Source organism: Equus quagga, chromosome 14 (assembly GCF_021613505.1).
Source record: "Equus quagga isolate Etosha38 chromosome 14, UCLA_HA_Equagga_1.0, whole genome shotgun sequence".
Taxonomy (NCBI): domain Eukaryota; kingdom Metazoa; phylum Chordata; class Mammalia; order Perissodactyla; family Equidae; genus Equus; species Equus quagga.
In genome coordinates, this window is record NC_060280.1 from 69444067 (window position 1) to 69464598 (window position 20532).

General features: G+C 38.5%; 1 long non-coding RNA gene across 1 annotated transcript; it reads right to left on the bottom strand.

The window, feature by feature from the left end:
* Positions 1-575: 575 nt before the first annotated feature.
* Positions 576-11385, bottom strand: LOC124225343 (uncharacterized). The gene is made up of 3 exons (XR_006885069.1): positions 11255-11385; positions 9931-9994; positions 576-1151 (listed from the first exon to the last, which is right to left on the bottom strand). It is a non-coding gene; the product is annotated as an uncharacterized LOC124225343 (long non-coding RNA).
* Positions 11386-20532: the final 9147 nt, after the last annotated feature.

Below are 20532 nucleotides of genomic sequence, written 5' to 3' on the forward strand. Positions count from 1 at the left end.
AATAAGTGAAGTATTTTGCTGTCCTTAGCATATACATATGTATATTCTATCATGGTTAATAATATTTACCTCTCTTGTATGGAGTGCTGTGAAGATTAATTAGTTAACATCTGTAAGACTCTCAGAGATGAAATGTGCTAGAGAGCTTCTAAATACAGTATTATTATTGTTATTACTACCTTGGCTAATAATCCAAAGATGGGAGAAGCTGAGGGAGTAGATGCAATTGTCTGGACTATGTCTTAGTTTGAAGATATGCTGAGGTCACAAATATAATGAGTTTGATTATGGGGAGTGGTCTCCTACCTGGCAGAGTGTAACACAGGCTGTCATAGAAAAGAAAGGTAGATGATATTTCATTGACAGCAGGATGGATCTGAGGAGCCAGGGTAGGAGATGAGGAGAGGGAGGAGCAGAAGGAAGGAGTCAGTGATGGGTCGGGAAGGAAGCTGAATCAGCTGGACCACACCCTCCTTCCAAAGTCTTTCTAGCCTTCCTTTGATGAGCAGCAAATATACACAAAAATCCCCAAAGAAGACATCCATGCAAGTCCTGGGACAAATTCATCATAATTACAATCAATCATCCAGTTACATAGTATTTGTTCTGGAGAAGAACAATCAGTACAAATTATTTTAACAAAGGCAGATACATTTTAAAATTTTACAATGTTGAGAATAAGCACACATAGATCAACTTCAGATATCTTTAACCCAGGCTATGAGCAGCAATGAAGAAGCACTTTCTAATTCAATTGCTTTTATGAATCATCCCCAAGATGGGAAGGGGATATTATTTATTTTTGCTGAGAAAAAAGTAAAAAAATGAAAGGGGGAAAAAATAAGAAAACCCCGTGCTTTCAGAGACCTTAATTCTGGAGAACAACCAAGCCTTGAAAACAAACAACAACAAAAACTTACTGCTTCTTTCTCTGTAAATGTCCATCTCCTTGAGCCGGCTGTCTGGGGTCTGGCTGAGGCAGGACAGACAGAGGCCTCTGGGATCCAAATCTTCAAGTAGGCTCACCACATTTTTTCTTTCAAAGCAAGGTTGTCCTGGGGATTAACCCGAGGAGTCTGGGAGATGTGAAGCATGTGGGAAGGGTGAAGGGAAATATGCAAAGATATTGTATTCAGCCCAGTTCACGGTCTCTAGGGAATACGAAAGGAAAAAGACCCCATTAGTCTGCCAACAGGTACCACTGCCGAAATCTCGGCCGGAGGACGGCCTCCAGGACACGTGTTTATGCTGTGATTGGAGGCCAGGGGTATGATGAGTGAATTTTAAGAGTTTGGGAGCAGAGAGAAAATTTCTCCAAAAGCCACCCCAGCCAGGCTTCTGACCTGAAGCCCAGTATTTGTCACCCCCTCTCTGAGCTCAGAACTACAAAGGCTGACTGGCATTCTCCAACCCGCCCAGCTCCTTTCAAACCCACAGACTGTGCCAGACTGGCCCCACCTCCCACTGCAGCAAATTCTGTAGCCCCGCTCCATGCTGCGCTGTGAGGAGCCAGATTTCCGTTTTAATTGTCCTACCTGGCCTTCCCCTCTGCCACTGCCCCTGGCTCTTGGTTCCTGGCATGGTTTCAAAGACCCAATCAATTGCTTTCTCCCCTCCGTCATCATTTTAAACACCTCCAGTTCTCCTTTCCCCAAATTTCACGTTTAAAATGTTTTGATGTCTTGCAGTTTCTTTCATCTCTGGCCACCACTATCGCCTTTCTTTGGTCTCTCTCACACTCTTGCTTGACACTTTTGCACTATATCAAAATATAGTTGTATCTCATATTATGAACTGAAAACCCAAACCAAAAGTCAGCTGCTAGCATCACCCCCGTTCCTGCCTCCCCCACCCACGTCACCCACATTTACATATCTGACAATCTGATTCATCTCAGGGCATTTCCCAAAAGCTCACCTAAAAAGAGCTGAAGCCAGTAGAGAACAGGATGTGTGTGTGTGTGTGTGTGTGTGTTTGTGTGTGTGCTTGTGTTAATTGATTTAACTATAAGAATGCAGCAGGAAAGGGCCTGATGTACATGGGTGGAAGGAAGAACAGAATAAAGGAATCTGATATATTTGTGTAAATTTAAGATAAAAGCAACAGAAGCTAATTATTATCAGAACTTACAGGAAAAAATTATATTTACATATATACACACACACACACATATGTATGGTCTGTATCAAGCATCCACACATCATAATATCCTAAGATTATCTGATTATCTGAAAAGGTATTTACCACGCCGTGAAAAGTGACAGGCAGGGCTCCATGGTTCTGCAGCTAAAGCTGAATATGAAAATCTTCCAGGATGGATTGGAGGAGGAAGACAACCCCCCACCAGGTGCCTGCCCCCCTCCACTCTTGTAAGGGCTTAGGGGCCAAGAACTGCTGTACCACCTCTCCCTTATTTCCACCATGATTTTAAGCTTATTTTTGCTATCCGTCACTCAAAATATTGTGCTCTTAACATTATTACTTAGGTATTTATTGCTTTAATGTTGCAATACTGTTTTCTGTGACTCCTTTAATAGCTGTCATTGAGGTTCTTCTATGTGACACACACTTACAGATAACTAACATCTCATTTAATCCTCAAAACGGCCGTGAAAGCCCTCATAGATGTTTTACAGATGCAAAGAATAAGGTTCAGAATTTAAGACTGCTCAGCTCTGAGTGGCACTGTTAGGATTTGAACCCAAGTCTAACTCCATAAGCCTGGTCTTTCCTCTGCATCATTATACTCTTTGACTCCCATCTCAGCGTAAATGTCACTTTCTGCAGTTGGTCTCCTCAAACTAGTCTAGCTTGTCCTACGTATTTTGCATAGCACATTATACTTACTCTATTTTAGCATTTATTCATTCTTCTCATTTAGTTCATTTTATCTAATAAATATTGTTTGAGGACTTGACCGTATGTCAGGCAGCGTGCTTGGCAGTGTAATTTCCTTAGCTAGAGGACAGAAAATGATGCTGTAGTATTGGTACTGTCCATACACTGTGCTGTCTACATCTCCAAACTCTCAGGTAAATGAAGAGAGTGCTGTGCCATGGTCACATTTGTATTCCCAATACATAGCACAGCACGTGGCATGCAGCTCTTTTATGCTAATGTGGTTTTGATTGCAACTTTTTGAGAGAGGAGGGTTCATGTCTAAATATGCTTATAATATGCTTATATAATATAATAATGCTTAGTAAAATGCCATGTAAAAGTAGCATTTAATAAATGGTGAACTGCAGCCTTATTCTCTAAGACTGTACTCTAGCTGAGGTCCCCCTTATAGCCATGTTTATTTGTATTTCCAAAAAATAGCAAATTTGTCTATTTAAGTTTTTCTGAATCTTCCAGAGTCATGCTGTTTGTGTTTGAAGCCAGACAAAGTTTGTCTGAAATCCCACTGATCTGTGGATTAGGAGGTAATGTCAAGTGATAAAGTGTCCAGGATGAGGTGGCTGTGAAGGACTATTCTGGGCTACATGCCGGGAGGGAGATCTCTTACACTTTAGAGTGTGTGGGTAAGTCCAAATCTGAGACAAGCAACCCAGCTCAGATGCCCTTGTTTCAGAAAAAAGAGATTGAGGGGGCCAGCCAGGTGGCACAGTGGTTAAGTTCTGCTTCAGTGGCCCAGGGTTCACAGGTTTGGATCCCAGGTGCGGATCTAGCACCACTCACCAAGCCATGCAGTGGTGGCATCCCACATGAAATAGAGGAAGATGGGCGCAGGTGTTAGCTCAGTGACAATCTCCCTCAAGCAAAAAGAGAAAGATTGGCAACAGATGTTAGCTCAGGGCCAATCTTCCTCACAAAAAAAGAACAAGATTGAAAGGCTAGAAATGGTTCATGACTATATGCTCCAGGGTTTCATAATATGTATTCTAAAAACAGATTAGACAATTCCTTATTTTGCCGAAGGGAAGAATATTTAAGTATGTATAAATGGTATCCTTGGCAGGCTAGCTTCTATGCTAGTCTTCATCTGAGGAATTCCTGTCTCTGAATAGAAGAGGCAAGGGCAACATGATGGTGTCCATTCTGTCCTTCGACAAACATTGATGCACACTCAGCCTTTCAACACCACTGAATTCCATCACAAAAATGTGACTATCTTCACTAGGCTGGGATAGTTTCCATTAGATCAACCCAGAATATAGTTTCTAAAGACACATCCTTGGGGGTTGCTGGTCTCTCTCATGAGAGAGCTGGGTTGGTAATGGTAGTCCTTCTATTCCAGCCCCTAAACTCTAAATGTACTTTGGACGCGAACTATTTAAATTCCCTCATTAAATGACAAAAATATTCCTTACTACTCTTCCCAGGAAGCTGAGGAAGAGGAAGCTTCCTTTTGCCCTGTTAGGGTAGCAGAGCCAATGAGGCTTTGAACCAGTAGGGAGCAGTGTTTGGTACAGGCAATCTGTAGCTCAAGCGGTCTCAAGGGGAGTCATCTGGCAGATTTTATACCCCAAATCCACACCAGCTCTAAGTGTCAGGCTCAGTCATGACAGGCTAAATACTTAGATTTTGGCCTACTAAAAAAATTTTTTTTGCTTTCCTTAGCCTTATAGGATATAAAGAGAAATCAATGATGAGATAACTCTTCAGCATATATATTTATTAATATTTTTGATATGAATATATAAAATAATTCTGTTGCCTCTTTATGCCTCATTGAGTGAGTTTCAGAGGACTTTTCTTGGCTTCTAGCTTAACTCCACAGAAGGGCTGGAGCTGATGGGATGGGCCCATGTGGTTTGTGAAGCTCTCTGGAAGGTAATCTAGGGTCCGCTGACTTGGGGCCTGATTCTACCAAGTTGTAGGAAGTGCATTTCAATAACCTTTGGGGTCCAGGAAGGTGAAAGAGAAAAGCTTCCACTGCTGTATAATAATGGGTAAAGTGAGAGAGGGAAACAGAGAGAGAGAGAGAATCAAGGCCCTTCTATAAGATGAGATCCCTATTACCTGTGCACTAAGGGAATTGAGCCTGACATTATAAAAATCATTATTCTTGGCTGAAGTGTGTCATCCAAGAGCCAAGTTCTATTTTAGTCTATGTTCCCTGCCATTCAGTCATTAGGTTTAGGCTGGCAAGCAAAGGGGCATGTTTCCACCCCTGGGACTTTTGACGATTGAGATTGCAAGGCCAAGAATCTACAGATGATATGCAACCAAGGATACAGGCCAGGGACTTGGTCTGGAGCTGTTTGTGTATTTTTTTGAAACTGCTACAAAGCCTGAAGGTTGTGAGAGGGGAGAGAAGTGCAGGAAGGCTAAAGCTTTGGAAGCCAAGAGTGTTCTCATCTCAGATCCAGTCTTCTTGATACCATGGTTCTTAGAGACATCTATGCTGACCAAATTAATGCTCTTTAGAAGATCAGGGCCCTTTACAGTATCTATCATCTCTGGATCTCTGAATACTTTGCAATACACTATGTCATACTATGTAGTACTTCCTCTCTATAAAGGGAAGGGGGTATCCAGGGCACTGACCCATCATTAAGAAGAGATTGGATTACAATTCAGATTGCAGGGTTTCCAGTCAAACTCCTACTGCTGTCTGTCACCTTTTTATTAATGGTCATAAAGTCAAGACACACTCCTTCCTCACCTTCAGACTTTTTTTTTAGCTATTTAGATTCTAAAGGTTTAGGACAAGGAAAGGGGGAAGCAAATATCCTGATGCCATTATTCCCATTTCATAGTTGGAACTGAGGCAATTAGTGGCTAAACACTTTTCCCAAGAAGATTGTTATAGCACCAAGAATAGAATCTAGGTCTCTCAACCTGGCTGTTGCGAGGAAAAATGAGCTAATATATATGAACTGCCTTAAGTTCACTCAGAGTGAGTTTGTGTACATCCAAGGTATCGTTAATAATAATCATACCTTATGCATCTTGGTCTCCTCCATTATTAACTAATAACAACACAGTAAGGAAGAGCTTCAAAAGGATACAATTAAATTTACTAGAGCGTTTGTGAAATAGATGAGTTTCAAAAGCACTGAGCGTGCAGGATTAATAAAATTAAAAGAACACAGAAACATATTTTGAGACGCATTTTTGGGACTGAGGTGCAGCAGCAGTATCAGAATTCCTGCTGAGATTAAAACAGAGTGATGAATAAGAAGCACTCTGGGGAGAAGCCGAGGAATATTTTAAAGGTGGAAACTGCTACCTCGGAGATTTTAAATTTGGCACATTCGACATTTCTCAAGGAGTCTCTACATGCTACAAATAGCAATGACATGAAGACCACAGAGAACTGTATCAGAGGGAGCCAGGTTAGCTTTCTGAGTTCTGAGGCCTCGCCCTTCAGGGATGTTGGACTGCGTGCTCCAGTTGAGGCCAGCACCGAGCAAACCAACTCTAGATGGGACCAACATGCACTCTCAAAAGGTGGGAGGTTAAGTAAATTTTTTTGGCATTTTTAAGTCTTTAAAGATTCACTGTGATATTTTGATTACCTACCCCAAGTCTGGAAAATTGCTCAGTTTATGGGCCCGTGGTCTATATGCTTAGCTCTTTATGGTACTTATATCCACTGAATGAAGATATGTGCTGATTTTGATATTACTGCACTTAACCTTCCATGTAATAGGTGCTTTAGAAATTATTGTTCATTCTGTATTCTTCCAGGAATTTAATATAATCTAGGGCCATGGTGTTATATAACACAGAGCAATCAACGTTTTCTCTCCTGTCATGAGTTTAATTGCTCAAAATCCGTATCTTAAAATTTATGGAAAAGTGAGAACAGTGCTAAGGTAAGTAAGGAGGAAAAGAACTTTTGAAAATAAAGCAAAAAGAAATCTGACTGGTGTTCAGATTCTGTTTAAAACATTAACCGCACTTTGGGTGTTTCTAGTAAATATTTAGCTGTCTACTTGTCAATGTCTTTTTAAAAATAAAGTCAACAGAGAAAACAGATTCTAAAACTAAAGTAAGGAAGGAAATAATTGGTGCACAATATCTTCTCCCCAGCTAATCTACATATGTGTCTATCCCTGGGCCCTGATGACTTGCTTTCCACAGTACAGTAAGAATTGATTGAAGCATCAGGAAACCAGCTGTGTGCAGAGACTTCATAGAGAGCTGGTGAGGTATTTAAGACTGGGGGTGGACATGCAGGTAAGGGAAAAATCCTACGTATTACTTCTCTTCTATTTAAAACAAAGGAGAGATTACTCTGGAAAATACCATTGCATAAAATTAACTTCTCTGCCCTGATAAGGAAGACGATGGGAGAGTAAAGGCAGAAGAACTGTCACCTGATCAGCTGTCTTCTTTGGCTCCTTTGGATGATCTCAGTCTCTTCCTCCTCAGCACCCTCCAGCACTGTAAGCATAACTTATGCAGGACATGTTGCACTGTGATTGTAGTTAAGAGACTGAGATACAGCTCTGTATCTCTGGCCCATTGCACTATGACTGGCACTCAGTAAATGTTGAATACAAAATGCATAAAGTTAACTTGAAGACAGAATTTAAGAGTTATAAGATACAGCAAATGCAACCACATCCAAAATAAACATGGAAAGGTGAGACTTCAATTAGACGCAGATTCTGTGCTGGGTCCAGTGAAACAGCTGAAGGGACAAAGAAGAGGTTTCAGCACCCCGAATCCTCCGTCCTCCATGAGGATGCTAAAGCCATGCTGGCCACGTTATGCACACAGAGTTGGAATCTGGACCTGGGGAAAACTAAAGGCTTACATATCCTTGTCTACTTGAACTTGAGGTCCTATTTCTAATTATAGTGGTCCCAAGACACACGAACAAGTGGAAAGAATATAGAACTGAAAGTTAAAGCTACATGGATTCTCTGCTTAGCCCTATCACAGTAGCCTTGCACGATACATTTTACCTCTCAGATCATTAGCTCCCTCAACTATAACATGAGAGAATTAGACTAGATGAACTCTTAAATTGCCTACAGGGAAACTCTAGAATTGCATAGGCCCTCTCTCTGTCTAGGTTCCATTCTTTTACAAAAATACTTTCTGAAAAGTTAAGATATAGATGGAATTTGGAATTAGAAAATAAATAGAACACCTTAGCTGATGTTAAAAACAATTTAGAGTTTGATATACAGAAATGAAAGAAGAAAAATGTTAAGAGTCTCAGCAAGGTGGAATGAATTAATCATAGTAGACTGGGTCATGAAGAGGGGATCCCCATTAATTGTCTCTAAAATCTCCTGATCATTGAATAGAACAAAAACATTTTGACAAGATTCTTAGGCAATAAGAAAGCATGTTGTTGGGAAGGGGCAAGAAGTATCCATCCCATTTCATACAAAAGGAAACCAACATCCGCAAAGGAAAGCTAACTCACTCAGGATCACATTGTGAAGATGAAGTCAGGCCTGACACCAAGTTTTTCTGCCTCCCACCCAATTATGTGTCTGAATTTGTTGGAAACTACAACTGCTTCCAATGAACTTGAGAATGTGGTACCATGGCCCAGGGGAATTGGGTAGGCCCCTGGCCAGCTGGACTTTCATAAGCTCTGCTGAAATCACACTTGCTAAAAATTTCTGTAATGTTGATCACTAGAGAAAGTGACTACATGTACAACCCAGAGAGACTCTAGAAGATTTCCTACAGTCAAAGACACTTCACTGGGCCTTGGTTGAGAAATCTGGTTTCCATTCCTTCATCTATCACTTTAGGATTTTGCACATCAATTTCCTTTAGGAGTCAAAAGGCTTATTAGAGAAATTTATAAAGTGTAAACTCATCCTAGATCAATATACATGAAATACTATCAGAAGAATTTTTGTTTGATATTACTAATTATCTAAAAAAATTACTTTTATCTACTTTTTAAATGTGTATGTGTGTATATATATACACATTTTTAATATATATTAAAATGGATATAACAGTGTATATACACATATACTATTCTTGTAAAAATTATGTGTATATATATGTGTGTGTGTGTGTGTGTGTGTGTATATATATATATATATATATACACATATATATCTCCTTCAATCTAGCTGGGAAATCTGTTTCAAAATCAACTCCTGCTCTTTCCTCGGACTTGATATACAGCCAAGCAAGTCATTCTCGATTAACACAGCTCCCTCCTGGGAAAAGTCACAGAGTGACTTTATTGATTTCCCTTTACCCTTCTCCACATTTCTTTGCTGAAATGTTGTCTTAACTCTTAAACTTAAAAGCAAAAGTAAATAAAATTAATATAAAATTTGCTTCATTATGACCATGTTGATTTTCTTATATTTTTCTTATTTTCTAAAAACATTTTTTTGAAGAACAGGATACTTGTGTGAGGTATCTATGTAGTAAAGAAAAGAGAGGATGATATGTTTCCCAAGGTTTTTATGCAACAGATTTCTTTAAATTGAAACCTGGGTTTTACACACAATGCTGGACTCGGAGCTCCATAAACCTGTTCTTCTCCTCATTCTCTTTTGACTTGGCCAGCCGTCTTTGAAAACTGCCAAGAGTTTTTGGCAAACAGTTCCTCCAATGTTTCCAGGAGCATACCCAATACATAGGAATATAGAGAATGTTTATTTCTCATCACATTTTCCTACCTCAAAAGATCCCAACAAGATTAAGTTTCCTAAATGCAGGAAACTCTTTATTTATAAAGGTTTCAGGATCACTGATGCAATTTAGGAGTTTCTCTGATGCAGTTCTAGAAAGGTAAAAAGGAGTTTCTCCAAGCAGTCTTTCTGCCTCCACCTTTTAAGATCACTGGAAAGGTTAACCCAGAGCCTCACTCTTAGTCTCCTTTCAGCTTCTGAGCTGCCCGGTGCCCTGGGTTCTGACTGTGGGGCAGGGGTATGGAAAGAAGCGGAGAAGAGGGACACTGGAGTGGCTTACATTAAAAGCTCTAAAAATGCCTTTTTCATTTTCTTCTCCCCCCGCCACCCCCACAGTTTTAGCTCTACTTACTCCAATAACTGAGTTCATGAAAGACTAGTTTTCAGTTCTCTTTTTTTAGCATCCACAGCTTTTCCTGTAAAGGGAAGGAAAGGATTGACTTATTTACAACACAATCACAATCTGATTCTTCACTTTAAGCAAATAAAGACGCCTAGTGAAATAATGGATTGTGTTATTTAAAATTGAAAGCTTATGTGAATGAACCACCACTCAGAAACAAGCTTAAGAAAAGTAGAGAAAGAAAATGAAAGCCTTGTGACTAAACAAGGTTAAAATGATGCACGATGCTGAGTGTACAACTTAGTAGAGTGATTATTAACAATATGAAAAATATCTACTTCCAATGTATAAATGAAATACACTCAAAACAACAAACGGTCAGTGATATGCTATGCTGCCCTGAAGGTTAATCACAGGGCTTTTTGGGGGGGGGGGGGGGCAAAACATCTAGTTTTTTCCCCCATGAATTTGCAAAGTTAGTTTTAATTAAATGCCATTTTACTTTGCACTAGCCAGCTTATCTTCTTTTCATTTTCTTGTTTCTCTGCACAATTTGAATCAAAGACAGTGATTTGGAAGCACTATGGGTAAAGTGGGTAGAAAAGCATGCTAAGAATTGGGTCATCTTGTTGAAATAAAGTTCACTTCTGTGTTGTACAACATGAAGAATGGGGAAAATTTGTCCTAATATCTTGCTGTATCTGTCCCAACTCATTCCTTTCGTAGGGCCTCAGCAGGGAAATTATGTAGCAATGCAATTCCTATCCTGGTTAGATAGGAAAGCTCTAGAGTACATTTCCAAGAACAGACCCCTCATGGCAGAGGAGCCAAGATTTTACCTTGTAAGAGGAAACACCGTTTCCTTAGGCAGTATAGGCTCTTTATTGAATCTGGCCACAATGCTCCAGTTGCAGGCAAGAGAGTGCCTTCTGCCTCTGGATAAATGGAACTACCAGAAGCTTGTCCTATCCAAGCAGTGCAGAGGACACTCTCAGCTTCTAGAATCGAATAGAAAGGTCTTTCCTGGCCTCCAACAATACCCGGATGGAACACAACAAATTCACCACATTTGAAACTATGTAGAAAAGTTCAGACTCTAACATCCATCCATCCATTCATTCACTCCATTTATTCAGCAGGTTTTTATAAGGCAGTTCCTATACGGACTATGCTTTGCCTAAGTACAGTGTTAGGTAGAAAGAAAAAAGTGGTTCTATTCCGCCCTGTTCTTCCCAATCCTACTATTCATGATTTCAAGTGGCTACTCAAAAATCCTTAACTGAAAATAGCTTACAAGAGGTCACGTATTTAATTCCATCATCTTCTGTCTTACCTCCATGTAGAATACCATTTGATGCAGGTTTACATGAATAAACATTATTAATTAATGTTAAGTCTCAGCAATGTCCTCCTCTCAAGTTTGATGCTCAGACCACAAAAAAGCTGTATCTCCTACCTAAAAGTGAGAAAGATCCCCATGTTGATTTTTGTCAAGGATGCCTTTTAGATTTTTTCCCCTAATGTGAACAGCCTTGATAGGACCTGTTTCATTTCTTGGTCAGCAAGAATCTAGTAGCCGTGGATGCCTTAGGGAGTCATTCCAACCGAGACTAGAATTTCAAGGGAGAGGGTTGAGTTCCTTCTTCTGGTGCTTCTAATACAGGAACGTATCACCCTCACCATGGCAGACCACAGGGAATGATCAGTGTGAATTGTTAAGTTGTCTTCTCAATGATGTGTTACAAATAATTTCCCTGAAGAAGTAGCAAGTTCCTGACCACAGTATTGTACGCAAATAAACAAGTGCTAGTAATTTTTGTTTTTCACATTGAGAAGACCTCAGAAACATCTCATTTCAATTAATAGACTAGAATCATAGAAAACTTGCCTTACCTTCCGGGTTCTTTGGCTAAGATGTATTGGTAAGATGGTGCATTAAACACATTTTTAATTGGGAAAAGCCTGGTTATCATAGGCAACCCAGATTAGGGGATTTACAGAGTACTATTGTGTTGAGAGAAAAAGGAGACCTAACGAAGAAACATCTTACTTAGCAGCATCAGAGAAGCTATATGATTGATCTGGTGTTTCACCTATCTTGTATCAAGGCATAGGGAGAAAGAATGTGCCTTGCACAAATTAGCCCACAGACCTTTCTAAAAAGGACCAATACGAAACACACAAAAAGGTAAGATCATCTATAAGGAAAGATCCTCTCCTTTCACACCAAGCCATGGAGATTGCTTGGGTTATTGTGGCCTTGGCCTCTTAATTTCCTTTATGCCATTTGAGTGGGAACTCAGGACCCAATGATACCCCCAATTATCCACATTCAGAATGGTAGCATCTGCTATCATCTAAATAATGCTAGGGTTGTAGAGAAAAGGTCGATGAAGACTAGTGAGAAGACACAGGGAGTTCTGCAGCATACTTTGAGATAAGTCTGTTTTGGATCCTCTATGTGGTTTCTGTATATTTTATGCAATAGGCAGAACAAGTTTTCAGGGAATACTTTGGACTTTTCCTAAATTTACAGTTATTCCAACACTCAATTAGGAGGACTACAGAATATTCTACTGTAGCAAAGTTTAAAGGTAACTAAAGGAAAATTCATCAGGAGCCTTATAGAAAACTGAACGGGAAAAAGTATGATTCAAACAAGGAACATGGATAATGGGATCCTTCACACTTAAATCTGTTGCTTAATAACTCTGTGGACTTGGGCAAAGTACTTAACTTTTCTGAGCTTCAGATTCCTGATCTGTAAAATGGGATAATAATATCTTTCATGCCTAACTATTTTAAGGTTAAGTGAGATAAGGAATATAAATTGTTTATCATGATGCTGGCACACAGTAAGTACTCAATATAGTTATTTTCCTTATTCCTCTCCCTTTGTTGATACATGTTTTCCAGATTTCCACTTAACCTCTCTTCTCTGAGTTCATAGAATACTTTTTTTTCTGTACTATTCAGCAAATCCATTCAAGTTAATAGCTTTTTTTTTTTTTTGAGGAAGATTAGCCCTGAGCTAACTACTACCAATCCTCCTCTTTTTTTGCTGAGGAAGACTGGCCCTGAGCTAACATCCATGTCCATCTTCCTCTACTTTATATGTGGGACGCCTACCACAGCATGGCTTTTGCCTAGCAGTGCCATGTCCGCACCCGGGATCGGAACCGGCGAATCCCAGGCTGCCGAGAAGCAGAACATGCAAACTTAACCACTGTGCCACTGGACTGGCCCCCAATTTAATAGTTTTAAAAATTATTCTAAACATAAGAAATAGAAGGAATGTCAACATCGAATTTTACTTGCCATTTTTGCAAAACATGCTCATCATCTACTGAGGAAGTTAGAAACGTCCCTGTGTAAACATCCCATTGTCTATAAATTAGACAGTGATAAGTGGAATAACTTGATTATTTAAACATTTTGGGTTGGGGGGTATCTATTATGTGCCAAGTACCATATAAGGTGGCAGAAACTCAAATGTATATAGGATGCAATCATGGAACTTCAGGGCCCTTAATTTGGTATAGGAAGAGACAAATGGACAAACAACTTCAAAGTCAGTTGGAAAGTACAGATGGTACTAGATAAAATAGTGGCACAAAAAGATGAGACTTCACTTCTCTTGGAGGTGTCAGGGAAGGTTTCAAGAGGAAAAGATATCTAGACTAGATATATAAAAATAAGTAGGTCAGAACTTAGGTAAAATGGACAAAGTCCTTGAAAAATACAACTTACTAAAACTGACACAGATGAAACAGAAAATTTAAATAGCCTTATATCTATTAGAACAATTAAATGCATTATTTAAACCTTCCCACAGAGAAAATTCCAGGTCCAAATGGTATCATTGGTGATTCCTATCAAATATTTAAGTAAGAAATGACACTAATCTTATAAAATTCTTCCAGAAAATAGAGGAAGAAGGAACACTTCCAAATTCATTTTTTTAAATCAAAACTGGACAAATAAATTACAAGGAAATTACAGACCAGTATCCTTCATGAACATAGACGCAAAAATCCTTAACAAAATTTTAATAAATCTAACAACATATAAAAATACATCAGTACCAATTAGAATTTATTCCAGGAATGTAAGATTGTTTTTATATTTAAAAATCAATTAATGTACTTCACCGTATTAATAGGATAAATAGGAAAAAAGAATATCATTATTTCAATAGATAAAGAAAAATTATTTGATAAAATTCAACACATATGTATCATTTTTAAAAAACAATCTCTCAGTATATTAGGAATAGAGAGGAACTTTCTCAATCTGATAAATGGCATTCTATAAAAAACCTATTGTTAACATCATCCTTAATGATTAACTATAAAATTATTTCCTGCTAAGATTGGGAACAAGGCAAAGATGCCTGCTCTTATGACTTCCAGTCAATATTTCACTGGAAATCCTAGCCATTGTAATAAAGCAAGAAAAATAAAAGGCTTAGATAGAAAAAGAAGTAAAATTACCTCTATTTGTAAGTAGCATGCTTGTTTATGTAGAAAATTCTAATAAAGATCTACGTAACAATGACCAGAACTAACAACTGCACTTAGTAAAATCACAAGATCAAGATTAATACAGAAGAGTCAATTATGCTTTTATATGCTAGCAGCAAATCATTGGAAATTAAAATTTAAAATCCATTTATAATAGCATCATAAAACATAAAATAGGAATGTATTTTTTTAAATATGCATATAATGAATAGAATTGTGGCTCCCAAAAGATATGTCTACCCGGAACCCCAAAATATGAACTTCTTAGGAAAAAAGGTCTTTGCAGATTAAGATTAATGAAGGTAAAGATCTCAAGAAGAGATCATCCTGGATTAGGCTGGTCTCTAAGTCCAATGGCAGTGTCCTTAGAAGGGACAGAAAAGGAGATGAAACTAAGACATAGAAAGCCAAGTGAAGACAGAGGCAGAGAGACTGGCCAAGGAATGCCAAGGATTGCTGGCAGACACCAGAAGCTAGGCATGAAATGGATTCTCCCTGAAAGCATCCAGAAGGAACCAACTTGCTAATACTTTGATTTCGGACTTTTGGCCCCTGAACTGTGAGAATAAATTTGTGTGTTTTGAACCAACCAGTTTGTGGTAATTTATTACAGTAGCCCTAAGAAGCTAATACAATGTTTAAGACCTTTAGAGTGAAAATGGCAAATATTGCTGGAAGAAGTTAAAGACCTAAAGAAGTGCAGAGATATACCAGGTTCTTAGATTGGAAGTCTCCAATATCATTAAGATGTCAATTCTACCAAACTGAGCTATAGAGTCAAAGCAATCTTACAATCAAAATTTCAGCAGGCTTTTTTTTTGTGCGCAGAAATTGACAGGTTAATTCTAAAATTTACATAGAAATACAAAGGTTCTAGAATTTTCAAAGTAATTATAAAAAGATGGAGGTTTTATACTACTTTATTTCAAGATTTACTACAGAGGTATAATAAAGACAGGCTAGGAGGATAGGCTAGACATGCAGATCAATGGAATAGAATAGAGTCCAAAAATAGACCCACACTTTCAAGGTCAATTGATGTTTTGACAATTGACTGTTCTGTATTTTGATTGTCATGGAAGTTTAATGGATGTAAGCCTGTCAAAACACATCAATTGTATATTATAAATGGATGCAGTTTGTTGCACGTAAATTATATCTCAATAAATTTGCTAAACATATTGGGTAAAAGGATAGCAGACGCATGAGGGGAAAAGATGAAGTCTGCAGAGAGAAGCACATGAACAAAGGAACAGAAGTATGAATGCGTCTATGCTTTATCTTGGAATAGAGTTTACAAATTCCCTCGAGGCAGCAACCTCGTCTTGCTTTATATCTACAGTCCTCTCAGTGCCCAGAAATAGGGATGGCAATGATGTTTCTGAGTTGCATGGAGTCTATTCACTATATCCTCATAGGTAGCTGTTTGAAGAGTGCTAGATCTACTATCAGAAGACTGAGTACAAATCCCAACCCTTCATTATCCTTCAAAGACCCACAGGAAGTCATTTGACCTCTCAAAGCCTAATCTGCAGAATGAAAATCATAATATCCACATAATACAGTTGCTGCAAGGGTTAAAATAATACATATGAAAGTGCCTAATAATATTTTAGTATGTGCTACATATCCACGACAAATAATGAGACTGCAAAACATATCTGTTGATTGACATACCAACTGTAATTTGGTTATTCATATACTCAAATCTCTTATCTGCATAAGTATTACCCATGTCAAATGATTTTCTTAATCAGAGACACGCTTCTGTATCACTTCCGTCAATGAAGTGCTCCAGAAATTAGAGTTGATTTTAATATTAGGTTGGGAAGAATACAATTACCAAAGTAAATTTGTTCCTCAAAAAATCACATAAAGCATTCCAAAGTAGGAGTGACTTGGGGATTATGCATTGTTTCTAGATTATCTATGCCACTGCTCGCTATTAGTGTAGTCAATGGAGAGTAAACTATTGTCTAAACAAAAAGTAAACAAACAAAGGATAAACAAGTGGTGGGTAAATGTGGCCCCAGTGTGAAGATTTCAAGGAGAAAGGGCAATAATAGATACAGCAAGGGCATCTGACTGAAAAAAATCAAGACTTGGAGGAGACTCTTTAATACAGTTGCTTAGAAGAGGAAATGCGTGTTTAGGAAAATTGCTAGAAGATTGTCTTTAAGAGGTACTCAGACACATTTAGTAAGGGGAACACAGGCATCCCTTCTCCAAGAAATAAAAAGGACAATATAATCATCTTTCAAAGACTGATTCATATGAATGTTTGACTGAAATGACAAATTATAGAAGAGAGCAGTTCTATTTGTTGAGAAATTCTGCGACTGAAGACTTCAGATGAGCTTTGCTATTCCTCTGTGTTCCGCAGTATACTGATGAAGAACTCCCTATGACATATGGGGAGATGTGGGTTGCTCTTCAATACATTTTTGTTGGTAAATAAACTTCTTTCTTTTACTTTTAGGGGTCAGCAAACAACAGCCCCTGAGCCAAATCCATCCTGCTGCCTATTTGATTGATTTATTAATCCAGATCCACCCATTTGTTTACTCCTGTCTATAGCTGCTTTTTCATTACAAGAGCAGAGTTGAGTAGGTGCAACAGAAATCACATGGCTTGCAAAGCTTACAATATTTACTCTCCGGCCCTTTAGAGGAGTTTAACAGCCCCTTTTTCTAGATAATACAAAGTTAGATCTGGACACTGGAATATCTGCATTGATGTTATATCAGGAATAGGGGAGGTCTGCTTACAAGAGTAGTGAGAACAGCACATTGGACTTAAAAGAAAAATATCCATGCAATAATATGAATCAACAACAAAAATGAACAAAGAAGGAGTCAAATACGTTTAGCTCTTGGGTCCTCAGACCACCTCATACCACACAATCCTATTAAAGCTAAAATCTTTAGGGAGACTGATTAAAGTGAAACTTGTGGAGAAGAGAGTTAAGTACCTTAACAGCTGAACCAAAAATGTCTTGCCAAATTTCTCTTTCTCTGGCATAAGATAAATTGAATCAACTGTCCTTTTTACTCACAAGGCAAAATCATATCTTAGTTTGGTAATGGTTAATTGTTAAACTATGCTCAATGCCAGATTTTCTTCGGATGTAATGAGATTCACTCAGTTAAGGTGCAGAGGGGGGAATGGGTACAGTGCAAAAAGCTCTAGCTTTGGAAGAAACAAACTGGCTAAGCATCAGATCTTGGCTCCACCTTTATGAGTAAAGTGGAAATAATAATTCCTTGGTTATGGGGTTGCTGCGAGGATTAAATGTGGAATGTAAACACAACCCAAGCACAAAGTAGCCACTCAAATAAATGTTATGACTCCTCTTCTCCATCAGTGTTCTAGGGCAATCATATTAGTTAAGATGGTTATTATCTCAAAATCCCAGAGTGATATTGACTGCTACTGCTTTCTAGAAAGACCTTTTAAGGTGTTTATTTGGTAGAAGAGATTTTCTAGATTTGGCTTTAATTTGAATTTTTACCTAGGTATAGGATCTTTGTCTCTTCCTAGAGAAGTAAGTCATGTTTCCATACGTTGTGGAATACCTGCTATGTTTTCCTAACAACTCTATATTCCTTATGCTGATTATGCAAGCATTTGCAAAATTAGTTTTTTTTCTTTTTAAGGTATGTGTTTTTTTGGTGAAGAATATTGGCCCTGAGAAAACACCTGTTGGCAATCTTCCTTTTTTTTCTCCCCAGTGCCCCAGTACATGGTTGTGTATCCTAGTTGTAATTCACTCTAATTCTTCTATGTGGGATGCCACCACAGCATGGCTTGATGAGCGGTGTGTAGGTCTGCACCCAGGATCCAAACCAAGCGAACTCCATGCCACTGAAGCGGAGTATGTGAACTTAACCCACTCGGCCGTGGGGCTGGCCCCACAAAATTAATTTTAAATCATTTTTCTTGGGGGGGAAAAAAAGCTCTCTAGAGAGTTTTTTTTCCTCATGGTGTTACTAGGATCCTTTTTAAAACTGAATTCTCTAATCTTTCCTGAAACCATTTCACTAAGATAAAGGAAAAGCTTTTCAAACACTACAATTCATTTAGTAGTTTTATGGAAGAAATTGTGCAATGAATTCAGAAATAGAAGTTCAGTTTCAGTGTGCCACTTAAGTAGAACCAACTATGAGGCAATCTGTGCATCTCTGTTGTTGTCTCATTGAGGGGCAGGATTCCTCTTCTCTCCGTGACTGAATCCTGAGGCCTGGAGCTGCTTGTGCCAGAAATGGCATGAAACTAAGTAGAGAGGAAATCTTCCATCCTAAGACTGATTTTCAGCTTTGCTGGTTAACATAGCCCCATTTATCACCTGACCTTTAAAATTTGGGACTCTATTTGCTTTGATTTGTTCTTCTCTTGTAAGTTACTCCTTTGTACTTGAAACTGAGTCTGCTGCTGCCAAACCCTTCCTGCTAACTTGAACTTCTGGTCCTGTTCTGTCCAGACAGCCCTGGTCTATTGCTATCCATATCCCAGCATGGCCCTGGGTTCTAGTCTAACCGTGAACACAATGGGAATTCTGTGCTCTCAGGCATTCTGCACAGATCTCCTAAAGACAAAAAGGCCACCATTGGAGATATACAAACACCATTCTAATTTGCAAGCAGAACAGATTTTCTTATCGCTGACCTTACTAAAGGTAATCTAAATCGTGGTTTTAATCAAACTATTTCTGTATCAGTTTAAAATAGCCAATCTAGAAATTACCATAAATTTTAAATCTTAAAAGTTTTTTCATTTAGAATAGTATGTGGCCTGGAGAAGGAAAAGTATGGCCACACATACATTCTTAGAAGAACCTGAAAACAGCGAAGAAAGAGAAGATTACTACATACCACCTGACACATGAAAAGCCCACCTAGATACATATAGGGACTCACAAATAACACTCAAGAAGCTTAACACAAAACCTGAAGCTGTGAACCAATCATGGTATTTCTTAATCTTTCAGTAATAAAAGACAGTTGTGATCTTCAAAATGACTCTTTCCTTTTTCCATGTCACCCAAAGGTTGTGTGTTCAGCTTACTCTTTAGTGCTTGCCTGTCAGAGCATTGTTCCATGACTCACTGGGGACAATGCTCTCCAGCAGCACTGAAAATGACAGTATTCCCATTAGTGGAATAAGCCACTTTGCTCTGGTTTTAAAGAATGACCAGTGAAGTGAACAAAATGGTGTTTGTATATGTGTATATTTGGGAGAGGGCACCCAAGATGGAAGTAGAATATTTATCTTTATCTTTATAGTTTCATATTAAGCTTTTATTTCATCAGATTGATTACAGGAAAGTCTATCATTTCTTCACTTAACAGAAGTGAGACTTTGCTTTCTATTCCTAAAATATGTACTAACTTGTGACCTAATAATCTATACAGTAAATAGTGCAATATCCCCCCCCCCCTTACCCAGAGGTCAGTATTTCTTCAACCTCAACTTCCTAGAGCCCATCCTAGCAAGCAGAAGGGGGCAGATCATATGTTTTTGAACATTCAAAGCAGCAAGCTGGATGTCTCCACAAAAGATCTATGCAACTTATCTCATACCATTTCATCTTAGAGCCCCACTCAGAACTGTATATTGACTCCCTTCACTGACAATTTGTGATGAGCTTGGCTAACTGTTTCCCCAGGCCTGAAGATGTTTTGGAGTAACAAACTATAAGGAAGTCGAGGAGCTATTGAGGGGCAGGCACAAGAAGAATGGAAAAGACAACCACCAATGGCTGAATATTGAAATGACTAGAAAGCAAAAAGCAAAGAAAGACTTTTGAGAGCATAGAATTCAACCACAGCAGTTCCTCAGGGATGGCCCTTAGCCATCAAGTGGGTTAGGTGAAGAAAACTGTTTAAAGAAATTGAAAAGGCAGAAGTTGTTGTGAGGCTAGGATAGGAAAACTTTTGTTCTTATAAAAATTTACTTATATGGAAGATTTTGTTCCTAGAAAAAATAGGACAGCTGAAGAATTGCTAATATAATTGAAGAGGGGCTCATTAGCACTTTATCTGGCCATTTTACACTATTTTCTCTCTTGCTCTTGCATGTAGGGTCTACA